The 13,084-nt window shown below is 41.6% G+C and overlaps 1 protein-coding gene across 1 annotated transcript in view; it reads left to right on the forward strand.

Moving 5' to 3' along the window:
- The window catches only part of PI4KA (phosphatidylinositol 4-kinase alpha), a 113,718-nt gene that overhangs the window by 658 nt on the left and 99,976 nt on the right, over window positions 1-13,084 (forward strand). The window lies entirely within an intron of this gene.

Here is a 13,084-nt window from a genome sequence, read left to right on the forward strand (position 1 = left end):
TGGAGAGATTTCTTTCTCATAAAATGGAGTTGCTTTCACCTGCTTTCCCCACTTCACATCATTGTGAAGGGCAAGTGGAATGGTAAATCTGAAAGTGCTTTCTAAATCTGAAAGTGCTTTCTAAAATGCAAATCCGCGCATTGTTTTTCCGTGAAGTCTAGAGGGAGCGTTAGACTGGGTAAAAGATGGTGTGTGAAGAAGGGACAGTGGCCAGGAAGGGGTAATGAACTGTCATAGGCAGAGAACAACCCAGGATTCCTTCAGAGGAGAAAGGACAACTTATGCTGGGGGTATCTGTTCCTTGGGAGAAAGGTGAAAGGCGACTCAAAGGTGTGGCTCAGATGTTGGAAGGAACAGAGATATCAGAGTCAGACCTGTTTGGTGCCCGCACTGTCACTGTTTGTCCTCTTGGGCTAGTTACTTCAATTCTCAGAGCCTGTTTCCTTATGTGTGAAATGAAGTGGTTCTTGAGGAGTAAATGAGTTCAAAGCATAAAGTGCCTGGGCAGAATAGGTGAACAGTAAATGTCAGCTTTCTTTCCGCCCCCCATGGTGTGATGAGACTCATTAAAGTGTATTAGCACTGAAGGGATGGGATTCTTTTTTCACACATCTTCCTGGCAGATGGAAAGAGATCTGTTGTCTAAGAGTAGGGAGACTGGAGACCTGCCTGCTGCTAGCAGTTCAGGGTCGTTTTGTGGCTCTGGTGAGTGGTGAAGTTGAAATGCTGTGTTAGGCACTCTGTCATAGTGACCTACTCCTTCCTTGGCTTTGTGGGTTCTTAAACCTGATTTCTCACTTACCGCAGGGTGAGCAGGTCCTGGGAGACTGATGCCAACCTGACTTCTGACTGAAGGAGGAATTCAATAAAATGGAAAGAATATGAGTTCTAGAGATAGGACTACCTGACTTAAATCCTGTATCGTTTGCATACATGAGTGTGACTCTGGGTAGGTCAGTTCCCCAGTATGATCCTTTGGTTTCTCTTCAAAATATAAGGACAGTATTAGTTAAGAGTATTATGAGGATCAACAAAATGACACAAATAAAGGCAGGCACATGGATACCTAATGATTAAGAACTGTTATCATTGGATGAGCCTGACTGATGGACCACGGTGCTGGCTTATCAAATAAAATTCATGCCAGCTAGTCAGCACATTCTCTTCTTGGTAGGAGGACCAAAAATCCTATCAGAAGTTTGCTTGCTGGACTTGAAGAAGAGAGAAGAGATTGCAGGGGAGTGGGTGATCTTTAAGAAGACAGTCCTGCAGGGGCGCCTGGGTGGCTCATCAGTTGAGCGTCCGACCTGTTCAGGTTATGATCTTATGGCTCATGGGTTCGAGCCCCACATTGGGCTTTGCACTGGCAGCGTGAATCCTGCTCTGGATTCCCTCTCTCTCTCTCTCTCTCTCTCTCAAAAAGAAATAAACATAAGAATCAAAAAAACCAAAAAAACAAAAAGCCCAGTCCTGCAGTTCTAGCAGGGGACCTATTCCCACTCAGTAATTCTGAGAAATGCACCTTAAGCTCAACTGGCCTTCTTCGGCCTTTTTGGATAATTACAAGAACATTCTGTAATTACAACGCTGTTAGCTTTGTATTTTATAGTAACTGCTTCAGTCATCAAAATTACAATATATTTTATAACTAATTAATACAGCTTTTAGGGATGCCTGGGAAGCTCAGTTGGTTAAGTGTCTGACTCTTGGTTTTGGCTCAGGTCATGATCTCAGGTTCATGGGTTGGTTTGGATCAGGTTCATGGGTTCAAGCCTTGCATTGGATTCTGTACTGACATCATGGGATCTGCTTGGAATTCTGTCTTTCCTCTCTCCTGCTCCTCCCATGTGCTCCCCCCCCCCCAAATAAATAAATAAACATTTTAAAAAAATGCAGTTTTTAGATTGTCAGCTCCCCAATACCATCTCTTAGTTTGGGAGATACTTCATTCTCATTGGCAACATTTACAAATCTGAAAAGAGTTAACTGAGCAAGCCTGAGGCTGCAGAAGGGATTGCTTGCAAGGTCAGTCCTGGGTTCACATCTGGGAACTTAGCACTTGAACTGTTCCCTCCATTTCCTAATTGATAAGAGTGGTTCACTGTGCCTAGACTCTTCGTATAATTAATGTGATTTATATTGAACACCTTCTTTCTTTCTTGGAATTAGGGATTTTAATGGTTGCTAGGCAGACAGTGCTTGTGTCTATCAATAAAAACCTTGGCTGCTGTGTCTCTGTTAGACTTCCCTAGGTACAGATGTAGCACACAGGTCACTACATTGTTTGCTGCTGTAGAAGGGAGCATGCTTAGTGTATACCTTTACAGGAAGGAGAGAACATGAAGAAGCCCATGCACAGTTTTCTCCAGATTCCACCTGCCCTTTTCTCTTGCTGATAAATTCACTGTAATATAATTTACTGTAATAAAATTTAGCTACGAGTATGATTATATATGTGTGAGTGGTCTTGGGGACCTTGAAATAACTTCTTTCCTAGAGAAGGCTTCTGTAGGTGGCTGATTCCGTCACATATATGTAGATTCTTCTTTTCTTATCTGGGATCTTAAGACTTGATTATGCTGAGGGTCGTTGTTACTATTTAGTCCTATAACATATGGCTGCTTACTACATTCCACGACTTTAAACCGATGGACAATAAGCCTTCAGTGTTCCTAGGGAAATCTTCTTGAGGTTCTTAAGAGTAAAGGAATTTCTCAGTACCCACCAGGATAATGAAGGTGGGGACTTAAGTGGGGAGATGAATGTTGAAAAACCTCTCTCATTTTTTTGTTTCTGTTTTTTTTCTCTTCCTCCCCCCCACCCAAGAGAAGGCAGAGGACTTAATGGGTCTTGGTCCAGATAGGGTTGAGCTGAGGAAGGCTAAGTTTTATGAGTTAGACCTGACATCTCACTTTAGACATTGGTAATTCAGGCAGCCCTGACATAGTTTTATGGCACTTGGGGCACATTAATGACATAACTTTCCTTATCTTTGTCTATCTACATGCCACAGTGGTGTTTATTCACCCCACTCACCTACATCAAGTCTAGGCTGTGAAACCTAGCCTATTGCTACTAAGTAGATTTTACTTCTCTTTTAATTATTTAATTCACTGTTTCATTCAGAAAGCATTTGTTGAGCATCTACTGCTAATTAATATTGACCTGTAGGCCAGGTCAATAAGAAACAGGTTTTGTTGTTTTTTTTTAATGTTTTTATTTTATTTTGGGGAGATACAGAGAGCAAGCAAGGGAGGGGCAGAGAGTGAGAGAGGCGGTGATACAGAATCCAAAGTAGGCTCCAGGCTCTGAGCTGTCAGCACAGAGCCCAACGTGGGGCTCGAATCCACAAACTGCAAGATCATGACCTGAGCTGAAGTCAGACGCTCAACTGACTGAGCCACCCAGGTGCCCCAATAAGAAACAGTTTTAATGAGGTTGCCCAGGTGATCAGCATCAAGTCAGACTTGCTGCAAGTCCCCCTAACTACTGTTGTAACGCAGGTCTGGTGACCAGACTCCTGCCATATTCAGATAGTCAAACCCAAGACTCCTGGGTGTCTATTCTCTTATCCATATCTAAGCTTTGACCTTTTGCTGCTAGGCTGCGCCTAAGACTAGAGCCATAGCCCTGAGGCCCACTCTCAGGATTGCAGGTTGCCTCTGAGGACACCATCTGTGTCCTAGAGGGATCACGTCCCATGCAGTCCTCAGCCATCTCCCTTTGGGAGAAAGGTGGAGGAACAAAATAGACAAGAAGAGAGTCTTGTCTACACTGGACTCTCCATGTATGGTTGGCTTCCAGTCTCCCTCTCTCTGATTTCTTTTTGCCTGCTAGTCTTGCTCTGCTTTCCTCTTTCTCATCTGTCTTAAGAATGTTATTAAGCCACCCCTGCCAAGAAGCTTCTGCCTGGATCTGCCTGGTTGTACTCCTCGTATCCAGGATATGGGTGAGCTGTTCCTGCCTTTTCTTTTTTTTTTTTTTTTTTTTTTTTTTTAATTTTTTTTTCAACGCTTTTTATTTATTTTTGGGACAGAGAGAGACAGAGCATGAACGGGGGAGGGGCAGAAAGAGAGGGAGACACAGAATCAGAAACAGGCTCCGAGCCATCAGCCCAGAGCCTGACTCGGGGCTTGAACTCACAGACCGCGAGATCGTGACCTGGCTGAAGTCGGACGCTTAACCGACTGCGCCACCCAGGCGCCCCTGTTCCTGCCTTTTCTTACCTGGCCTGTATCATACTAATGGACCCGAACCCTGGGACATGGAGAGTTCCCAGCAGAGCTGAAAAGTAGGCAGCATTCCTTGCCCTTCCATCTCTCTTCCCACCCTCAGGAGGCTTTGATCAGAATCTTTTTCCATGTCCTAAAATAGCCTCTCTTTTCTTCAGTTAGACTGCCAGAATCTGGAGGTGTCTTAGCTAACTCAGTGTGGTGTTTAAATAGCACTGCAGCATTAGGGACAGGCCAGACCCCTCCCTGGTGGACAGTTGTGCTCCAGAAGATGAGCTGGTTAATTCTTATCTCTGTTTGGAGGAATGTATGTCCTGATGCTCAGGACACTGGGCTTTCTGGAGTTCATAGTTACCCACTCCTTTAGAGTGGTTTGCCATGGAGTAAAAATCATGGTATTGGCATTTTTTCAGCATCATGAGGCTGAAAATTTCTATCCTCGCTCCTTTTCTTTTGTGAAGTTATGTTCAAAACAACCATGTATAGGATAAGAGAAGAGAAAATTAGCATCAGTAGAGGGAATTCATGATGTTAGAACTATTGTTAAACCAGCTGTAAAATATTTTAAGAAGAAATTGGAAGAAGAAAAAGTCTTTACCTGTAATCATGCCACATTAACTATACTAGTTTGCTAGGGCTGCCATAACATAGTACCACATTGATTTAAACAACTGAAATTTATTTTCTCACTGTTCTGGAGGCTAGACATCCAAGATGAAGGTTTCTTTTGAAGCCTTTCTTTTTGGCATGTAGGTGGCTGTCTTTTGGTGTCTTCGCATAGTCTTCCCTTGTACCTGTCTGTATCCTAATCTCTTTTTATAAGAACACCAGCCAGATTGATAGGAGTGGCCCACCCTAATCACCTTGTGTTAATAAAGACCCTAGTTCCAAATTAACAGTCACATTTTGAGGTGCCTGAGATGAGGACTTCAGTATATGAATTTTAGGGGGACATAATTCAGCCCATAACACTAACCCTTTAGCTTTTTAATTTCTTAGGCCTCCTTTTTAGTCTTTAGCTATATTCATTTTATTGCTTTTTGATTTAAAAAAATTTTTTTTAACATTTATTTTTGAGAGACAGAGGCAGAGAATGAGCAGGGGAGGGGCAGAGAGAAAGGGAGACACAGAATTCGAAGCAGGCTGCAGGCTCTGAGCTGTCAGCACAGAGCCCAATGTGGAGCTTGAACTCACAAACCACAAGATCATGATCTGAGCCGAAGTCGGACGCTTAACCGACTGAGCCACCCAGGTGCCCCGCTTTTTTCTTTTTTTCTTTTAATTTTTTTTAATATTTATTTTTGAGAGAGAGACAGAGCATGAGCAGGGGAGGGGCAGAGAGAGAGGGAGACACAGAGCCTGAAGCGGGGCTCGAACTCAAGAACTGTGAAATCATAAGCTGAGCCAGACGCTTAAACATCTGAGCCACACAGGCACTCCACTTTATTGCTTTTTTCAAAAATAGCCCATATTTATTATTTTAATGGCTGCATGTCATATTTTCTATTGACAGATCAAAATTAAGGATTTCTCTGTTTAGGCTGTCTAGTTTTTCCCTTGTAAAATTGTGCGTTTATACACTTAGAATTTTGTCTAATTTTGAATTACATTCTTGTGTTAAATGTGGATAGGTCTTGATGTTTACTGCCCAGCTTTTTTCAAAGGATTATACTTAGTTATGGTAGATAGCATTAGCAAGAGACCTTGTGCATGTTTATAGTTTCACTGTTGTTGGATTTTATTTACTTTTTCCTGCTAACTCTGCAAGCATAAAAGGGGACATTATTCTTTTGATTCTAAGATAGTGATATTTTACAAATTAACCAAAAAACCCATGAAACAGAAATGATGGTGTGACATTGTGCTCTTGTTTTCTGCTATGTGGAAACTTGAATTCAGGGTATTGTTGCTTGGGTACTGACTTCTAGCTGTGCCTGCTCTGGGTATCTTTTTTCTTTTGACAGTTGGGTCTAGGTGTGCACACAATCCTAACCCTCAAATAATTTATAACAAGTAGAAGTAGTGATAGGTGGGGGCTGGCCAGTTGTCCAGAAAGGAGCTGATGATGGACCATATGGCTTTTCAATAAAACTCCTCTGTGAAGATATTTAGCTGTTTTGCACTTTGTTGGCATGGGAATGGGAAGTACAGATAATTTTTTCTTCAGGCCCCCAAAGAACTCTCCATGAGTCTTGGCAGGTATGTGGAAATTTAGAAGGCAAAAAAGTGAAACATGCTCTAAGAAAATGAAAGCATCATGGGCACTTGCTGGGAGGTTACTTTAGGCAGAGATTTTAAATATGGAAGGCCTGGAAGTGATGGGAATGGACGTTTGTAAATGCCAAGAGTAGTTGGTAAGGGAAGGTCATTTCAGATAGAAGAAAGCAAAGCACAGAAGAAAATGAGGAACAGCAGTAATAGGGTTCAGTAGAAATAGAGTATTTTGGGGGGCACCTGGGTGGCTCAATCGGTTAAGCGTCTGGCTTTGGGTCAGGTCATGATCTCGTGGTTTGTGAGTTTGAGCCCCACATCGGGCTCTGTGCTGACAGCTCAGGGCCTGGAGCCTGCTTCAGATTCTGTGTCTCTCCATCTCTCAGCTCTTCCCCTCCTTATGCTCTGTGTCTTTCTGTGTCTCAATAATAAATAAACGTTAAAAAAAAAAAAAAGAAATAGAGTATTTTTTTTTAGTTTTTTAAAATGTTTATTTAAAAATTTTTTTAATGTTTATTTTATTTTTGACAGAGAGACAGAGCATGAGTGGGGGAGGGGCAGAGAGAGAGGGAGACGCAGAATCCAAAGCAGGCTCCAGGCTCTGAGCTGTCAGCACAGATCCCGATGCGGGGCTCAAACTCACAGATCCGCGAGATGGTGACCTGAGCCGAAGTTGGACGCTTAACCGACTGAGCTACCCAGGCGCCCCTAAAATGTTTATGTTAAATGTTTATTTTTGAGAGAAAGAGAGCGCGTAAGAGCAGGGGAGGGGCAGAGAGAGAGAGTAGGGGACAGAGGATCTGAAGCAGGCTCTACACTGATAGCAGAGATCCTGATGTGGGGCTTGAACCCACAAACCGTGAGATTGTGACCTGAGCTGAAGTCGCATGCTTAATCAACTGAGACACCCAGTGCCCCAGAAATATAGTATATTTAGAGAATGGAAATGTAAGTGGAGAAGAAAGCAGATGGCTTCATATGTAGTCCCAGACTCAAGAGTTTGTATTGAATTGATGAGACAGGGAAGAGCCCTTCAATATTTCAGGGCCAAGAATAATGTGCATTAAGAAGATTATTATGACCATATTGTTTATATTGATGCCCTTAGGGAGTCTTGGAATTGACATGTCACTAGTTGTTTACTCCCCAAGAGAGCAAGAATATTCTATTTCTTACTCCTTACTGCAGATTTTCTTTTCTGCTGTGTTTGCAGTTTGTACCTAGTGGGGGATGTGGTTGCCTTCAGTCCTTTCCACCAGCAGCTATTCCTATCTTTGATTTAAATTGCTGAAATTTATCTGTGCACTTCATTGTCCTCATTATTTATATATTTATTTGTTTTTGTATTTGCTTCTTTCATGTATCTTGGAATTTTGGGAAAAGGCCTTTTGTGAACATTGCCAAGCCAGTCAGAACACTATTTATGTTTATGTGATAAAATACATGGTTGAGGCAAAAATCCTCAGATCTCACTTGCATTTATTCACTTAGTTCTGAGAGGCTCTATCTTTGCTGCTGAAGCTGTTCTCTTTTCCTGAATACTTCTGTGTGTAAAGCTGGTCTGGAAGCCTAGATTTAGGCCAGCCAAGGCTATATGTACTGTTATAAAAACAAACGATGGTGACATTTGTTTATTCGTTCGTTTGTTCATTCATTCATTCAGTCTTTGAGTGCCTGCTGTGTGCCAGGCCTTGAAGGGACCTATTAGAGGGATTGAATGAGTAGACATTGTTTTTCTGTCATGGAGTTTGGCATGGAGATAGACAAGCATTAAACAAAAAATTACAAGTACAATTGAAAACGCTAACAAGTGCCAGGAAGCAAAAGTAAATGGTTTTTGTGAATACATTCATAATGTTTTACTACCATCACCACCATCCACCTTCAGAACTCTTTCATCTTGTAAAACTGAAACTCTAATTGCAATTGATTTTTGTATGTTGATCTTGTATCCTGCAACCTTGCTGCACTTGTTTTTTAGTTTTAATAATGTTTTTAGTTTTTTCTTTATATAAGATTATGTCATCTGCAAATATAGTTTTACTTTTTTTTTTTTTTTTTTTTTTTTTTTTTTTACAATCTGAATGCCTTTTATTTCATTTTCGTATCTAATTGTCCTGGCTAGAACCCCCAGGACAATACTGGATAGAAGTGGTGAGAGTGGACATCTTTATTTTGTTCCTGTTCAGGGACAACGTTCAGCCTTTTACCATTAAATATGATGTTAGCTGTGAGTGTTTTATAGATGCCCTTTTTCAAGTTGAGGAAGTTCTATTTCTAGTTTGTTGAGTGTTTTTATCATGAAGAAGTGTGGAATTTTTTCAGATGCTTTTTCTGAGCGAATAATGATCTGGATTTACCTTCCTGCCATAAAACAACTAGGAAAATGGACAAATATATAAAACCACTGATTTCATACACTGACAAGGAACACAGGACTATAATACCTGAGAGACGGAAGAAACAAAGTGAGCCCTATGACTGCCTGGTTTTCTGCCAAAAGACATATCTCAGACCACAGAAACAGGAAAGCTACAAAGCTAATTTTACAAAGCTAATTTAAAACTTTGCTAGGGCAGGTCTATATTAGCTTTTGCTACAGGGATAGTTTAACTCCACTGCTAAGGTATGGCCCTTTTGAGGTTTCTACTGAATGCTTTGAGGGCTTTCCACTCTGGCTGGGAGTAACTCAGACTCTTCTCAGCTATATATGAACTCTGAGAACTATTCAGTACGCAGTTCCCTGGTTGTTCTTTTCCAACTTCTTGGAATATCACCTATACTAGTGTGTGTTAGTATTCATCAAAAATTCAAGGGAACTCTTGCTATGATTTCTGGAGATTTTTTTGTTTAGCTCTCTCCTCTTCAGAATTTCCACCTGCTTTAGACTTCCTGTATTCTTACTTCTATCTCCTCCACTTAGACCTGCATGACTGGGATGTCCTTTCCTGTTCCGTGGTCTGAGATATGTCTTTTGGCAGAAAACCAGGCAGTCATAGGGCTCACTTTGTTTCCTCTGTCTCTCAGGTATTATAGTCCTGTGCTCCTTGTCCAGTGTATGAAATCAGTGGTTTCATGTATTTGTCCATTTTCCTAGTTGTTTTATGGCAGGAAGGTAAATCCAGATCCTATTAATCTCTCATGGCTACAGGCAGAAGTTCTTGGATCACAAGATTTTATTGCTAGAGCAGACATTGCAAAAAAACTATCTGGTCATCCTTTTACATTAGAGAAAACTGAGACTTGGGGGAGAAGACTTAATCAATATTGGCATAGTTTTATTATTTTATTTTATTTTATTTTATTTTATTTTATTTTTTTAATGTTTATTTATTTTTGAGAGAGACAGAGATAGGATGCGAGTGGGTTAGGGGCAGAGAGAGAGGGAGACACAGAATCCAAAGCAGGCTCCAGGCTCCAACCTGTCAGCACAGAGCCCGAGACGGGGCTCGAACTCATGAGCTGTGAGATCATGACCTGAGCCAAAGTCGGACGCTCAACTGACTAAGCCACCCAGGCGTCCCTTGGCATAATTTTAAGACATTAGCAAGATTCTGTGGATTTATATATATACACACACTTGCTGTTTTGTCCACCTTTTACAGAAGGAAATACAAAGTCAAAATGTTCAGATAGGTTTTGTCAGTTACCTTGGGTCACTTAGATAAGAAGTGCTAGAGTTGGAATGAAAATCACAACTCCGTACAGCTCCCCTGATCATTGCCTGGTGAAACGATGTGTCAGGAATCAGAGACATGCATTTGTATGTGCTGTACTCTGCCAAGCACATGAGCTGGGCTCAAGAAACGGAGACTCATTCGTTGTGTGTAAAGGCTCATGGAGTTCTACTTGTGTTGGATGTTGTAGAAAGCCATGTTAATTGATCACAGCCAACAGAACATCTTTAATGAAACCCTCATCCAGGACTGCTTGTAGGAGCAGGTGCTGTTCCACATGCATCTGCAGCCCCATGTGAATCTTGTTATAATCACTGTTATCATGATAGCTCTCAGTCACTTAGGAAATGTTAGCTTATGTTCAGTGTTCTCCATAGATGGGGATAGTGCATTTGAGAAAGACAACTAAAAATCAGATTTAGGTGTGCCTGAGTGTCTCAGTCAGTTAAGTGTCTGGCTTTTGATTTTGGTTCAGGTCATGATCTTGCAGTTCATGGGTCGGAGCCCTGCATTGGGCTCTGTGCTGACAGTACAGAGCCTGCTTGGGATTCTCTCCCTTCCTCTCTCTCTACCCCTCCCCTGCTCGTGCTTGCTTTCTTTCTCTCTCTTTCAAAATAAATAAATAAACTTAAAAAAAAACACCCGGATTTAACAGGTCACCTGGGTGGCTCAGTCAAATAAGCATCTGATTCTTGATCTCGGTTCAGGTCATGATTTTGTGATTTGTGGGATCATGCACGGAGCCTGCTTGAGATTCTCTCTCCCTCTCTCTCTGCCCCTCCTCCTCCAATAAAATAAACTAAAAAAGGGGGGGGGGTGATTTTTAAAAAACAGATTTAACCGGGGCGCCTGGGTGGCTCAGTCGGTTAAGCGTCCGACTTCGGCTCAGGTCACGATCTTGCAGTCCGGGAGTTCGAGCCCTGCGTCGGGCTCTGTGCTGACTGCTCAGAGCCTGGAGCCTGTTTCAGATTCTGTGTCTCCCTCTCTCTCTGACCCTCCCCCGTTCATGCTCTGTCTCTCCCTATCTCAAAAATAAATAAACGTTTTAAAAAAAAATTAAAAAAAAATAAAAAAAAAAAACAGATTTAACGAAACACTGCCACTAATACTTAAAGCTTAATCTCTTGTTCTCAGGGAATTTTGTTTCTCTATAAAGACTATTCCCAGAGGTTTCAGATAACAAAAGTTGTATTCTTTTAAAAACTCATTAATTATCCAACATGTAATGCTATTATTGGTAGGTTTATTTTGACCTAAATATTTTACCTACACCCACTGTTATGTTTTGACTTTTCATCTGCAGTTCTCTCTGCCCAGTGGTTCAGACTTGTGGTGGCACCTTGTTTTCTCCTTGGTTTGGCATTTCTTTACCTTGGCAGTCTAAATTCACCTTGTGGTCTTTCTCCTTTAATAGCCTTCGGTTAAAGTATTGTCAAGAGTTCTTAGCAAAGTCTAAGTGAGTTACCTTTGTTGCCTCCTGGTCGTCCATTGACTTATCAACTTCCTCAAAGTGTTGCCCAGAGCCCCTTTGGATCCTTTTTGTAAATGGCCACCACTGTCAGATTTTGAGCTTAACAACCTTTAATAATGCAGGATCTACTCCCCTTTACCCCCTAAAAACAACCAACTTTTTAGTTGATTGTAAAATTCTGAAAGAAAATCAGTGTTTTTTCTTTTCATTTTTTAAATTAAGAAAAAATTTAATGTTTATTTTTGAGAGAGAGACAGACAGACTGCAAGCAGGGGAGGGGCAGAGAGGGAGGGAGATACAGAATCCGAAGCAGGCTCCAGGCTCTGAGCTGTCAGCACAGCTCAAACACATGAACTGTGAGGTCATGACTTGAGCCGAAGTCGGACACTTAACCAACAGAGCCACCCAGGCACCCCTCTTTTCATTCTTTTAAATTGCAGCATTAATGCTTTATTCTGCATTAGAACTTTGACCTCTCTGTGTCTCAGTTTCTTCATCCATAGAATGAAGATAATAAATAGTGCACTATTGTGAGGATTAGATAAATACAAACCAGCACCTCACATGTGATCAATGTTCAATAACTATTGACTATTAGTATTTGGAGACTGGCACCCAGCAGAACTGATTTTCCCTTGTCTGATATGTGATGACTTCTGTAGGACCCGGGTTCAAGTCCTCACTTTTTTTCCCCCTACAAGAGTCCCAGTGTCCAAGGGCATTTTGCATCAGAGCCTAGACCTGGTGCCAGGCTTTTAGGGGCCCTCATCATTTAGTTTCTGACCTGCATTATTCACTAGTTGTGGCCTTTTTATTGGTTGTATAACTCTGGCTGGATTGTAAGGATTGTGAGAGTGTGACTACATATTATACATGACTTAACCTGATTATTCTTCCATCCATCCCCCCGTTCATTTAATGATGCAGCAAATATTTGTTCAGTGCCAGTTGCATGCCAGCACTGTGCCCAGTACTGGTTATATGACAAATGACACCACATAGTTAAGCCCTACAGTAGGATGGCTGGGTTCCAGTGGTCCTCTTTCTTTTTACTTTCCTTCCTATCTCATTAAATCCCTGTGACTTCAGCCCCTTTAATTCCACTAAATAGTTGTTAAGTTTCTGGAACGTGTAGGGTGCATTGGATACAGTGATGTGGGGGGCAGTGATGAGGCGAACACAGTCCTGTCTGCACTGAATGGAAGATAAGTATACAAGTAACTCTGAAATAAGACTTTTAAAAAGATAATTATGTCAAGAAAATTACGTTATTCTTGGTGGGGTATTGAGAGGTGTGATGGGAAAGATCTTAGAACATTACCGGGGTCTGAGAAAGCTTTGAGAAATGGGAGACAGGATCTTGGAAGGATGGATAGAATTTTTATAGGGGAGATAAGGCAGGTTGAATGAAATGTTGCAGATGGGTGAAAACCATGGAAAGGCCAGGTAGGGAGAAGTGAGCTCGGTATTCAGGGCCCGGGTGTTTGGGGCAA

The sequence above is a fragment of the Panthera onca genome, chromosome D3 (genome assembly GCF_046562875.1).
Source record: "Panthera onca isolate mPanOnc1 chromosome D3, mPanOnc1 haplotype 2, whole genome shotgun sequence".
NCBI classification, from domain to species: Eukaryota; Metazoa; Chordata; class Mammalia; order Carnivora; family Felidae; genus Panthera; species Panthera onca.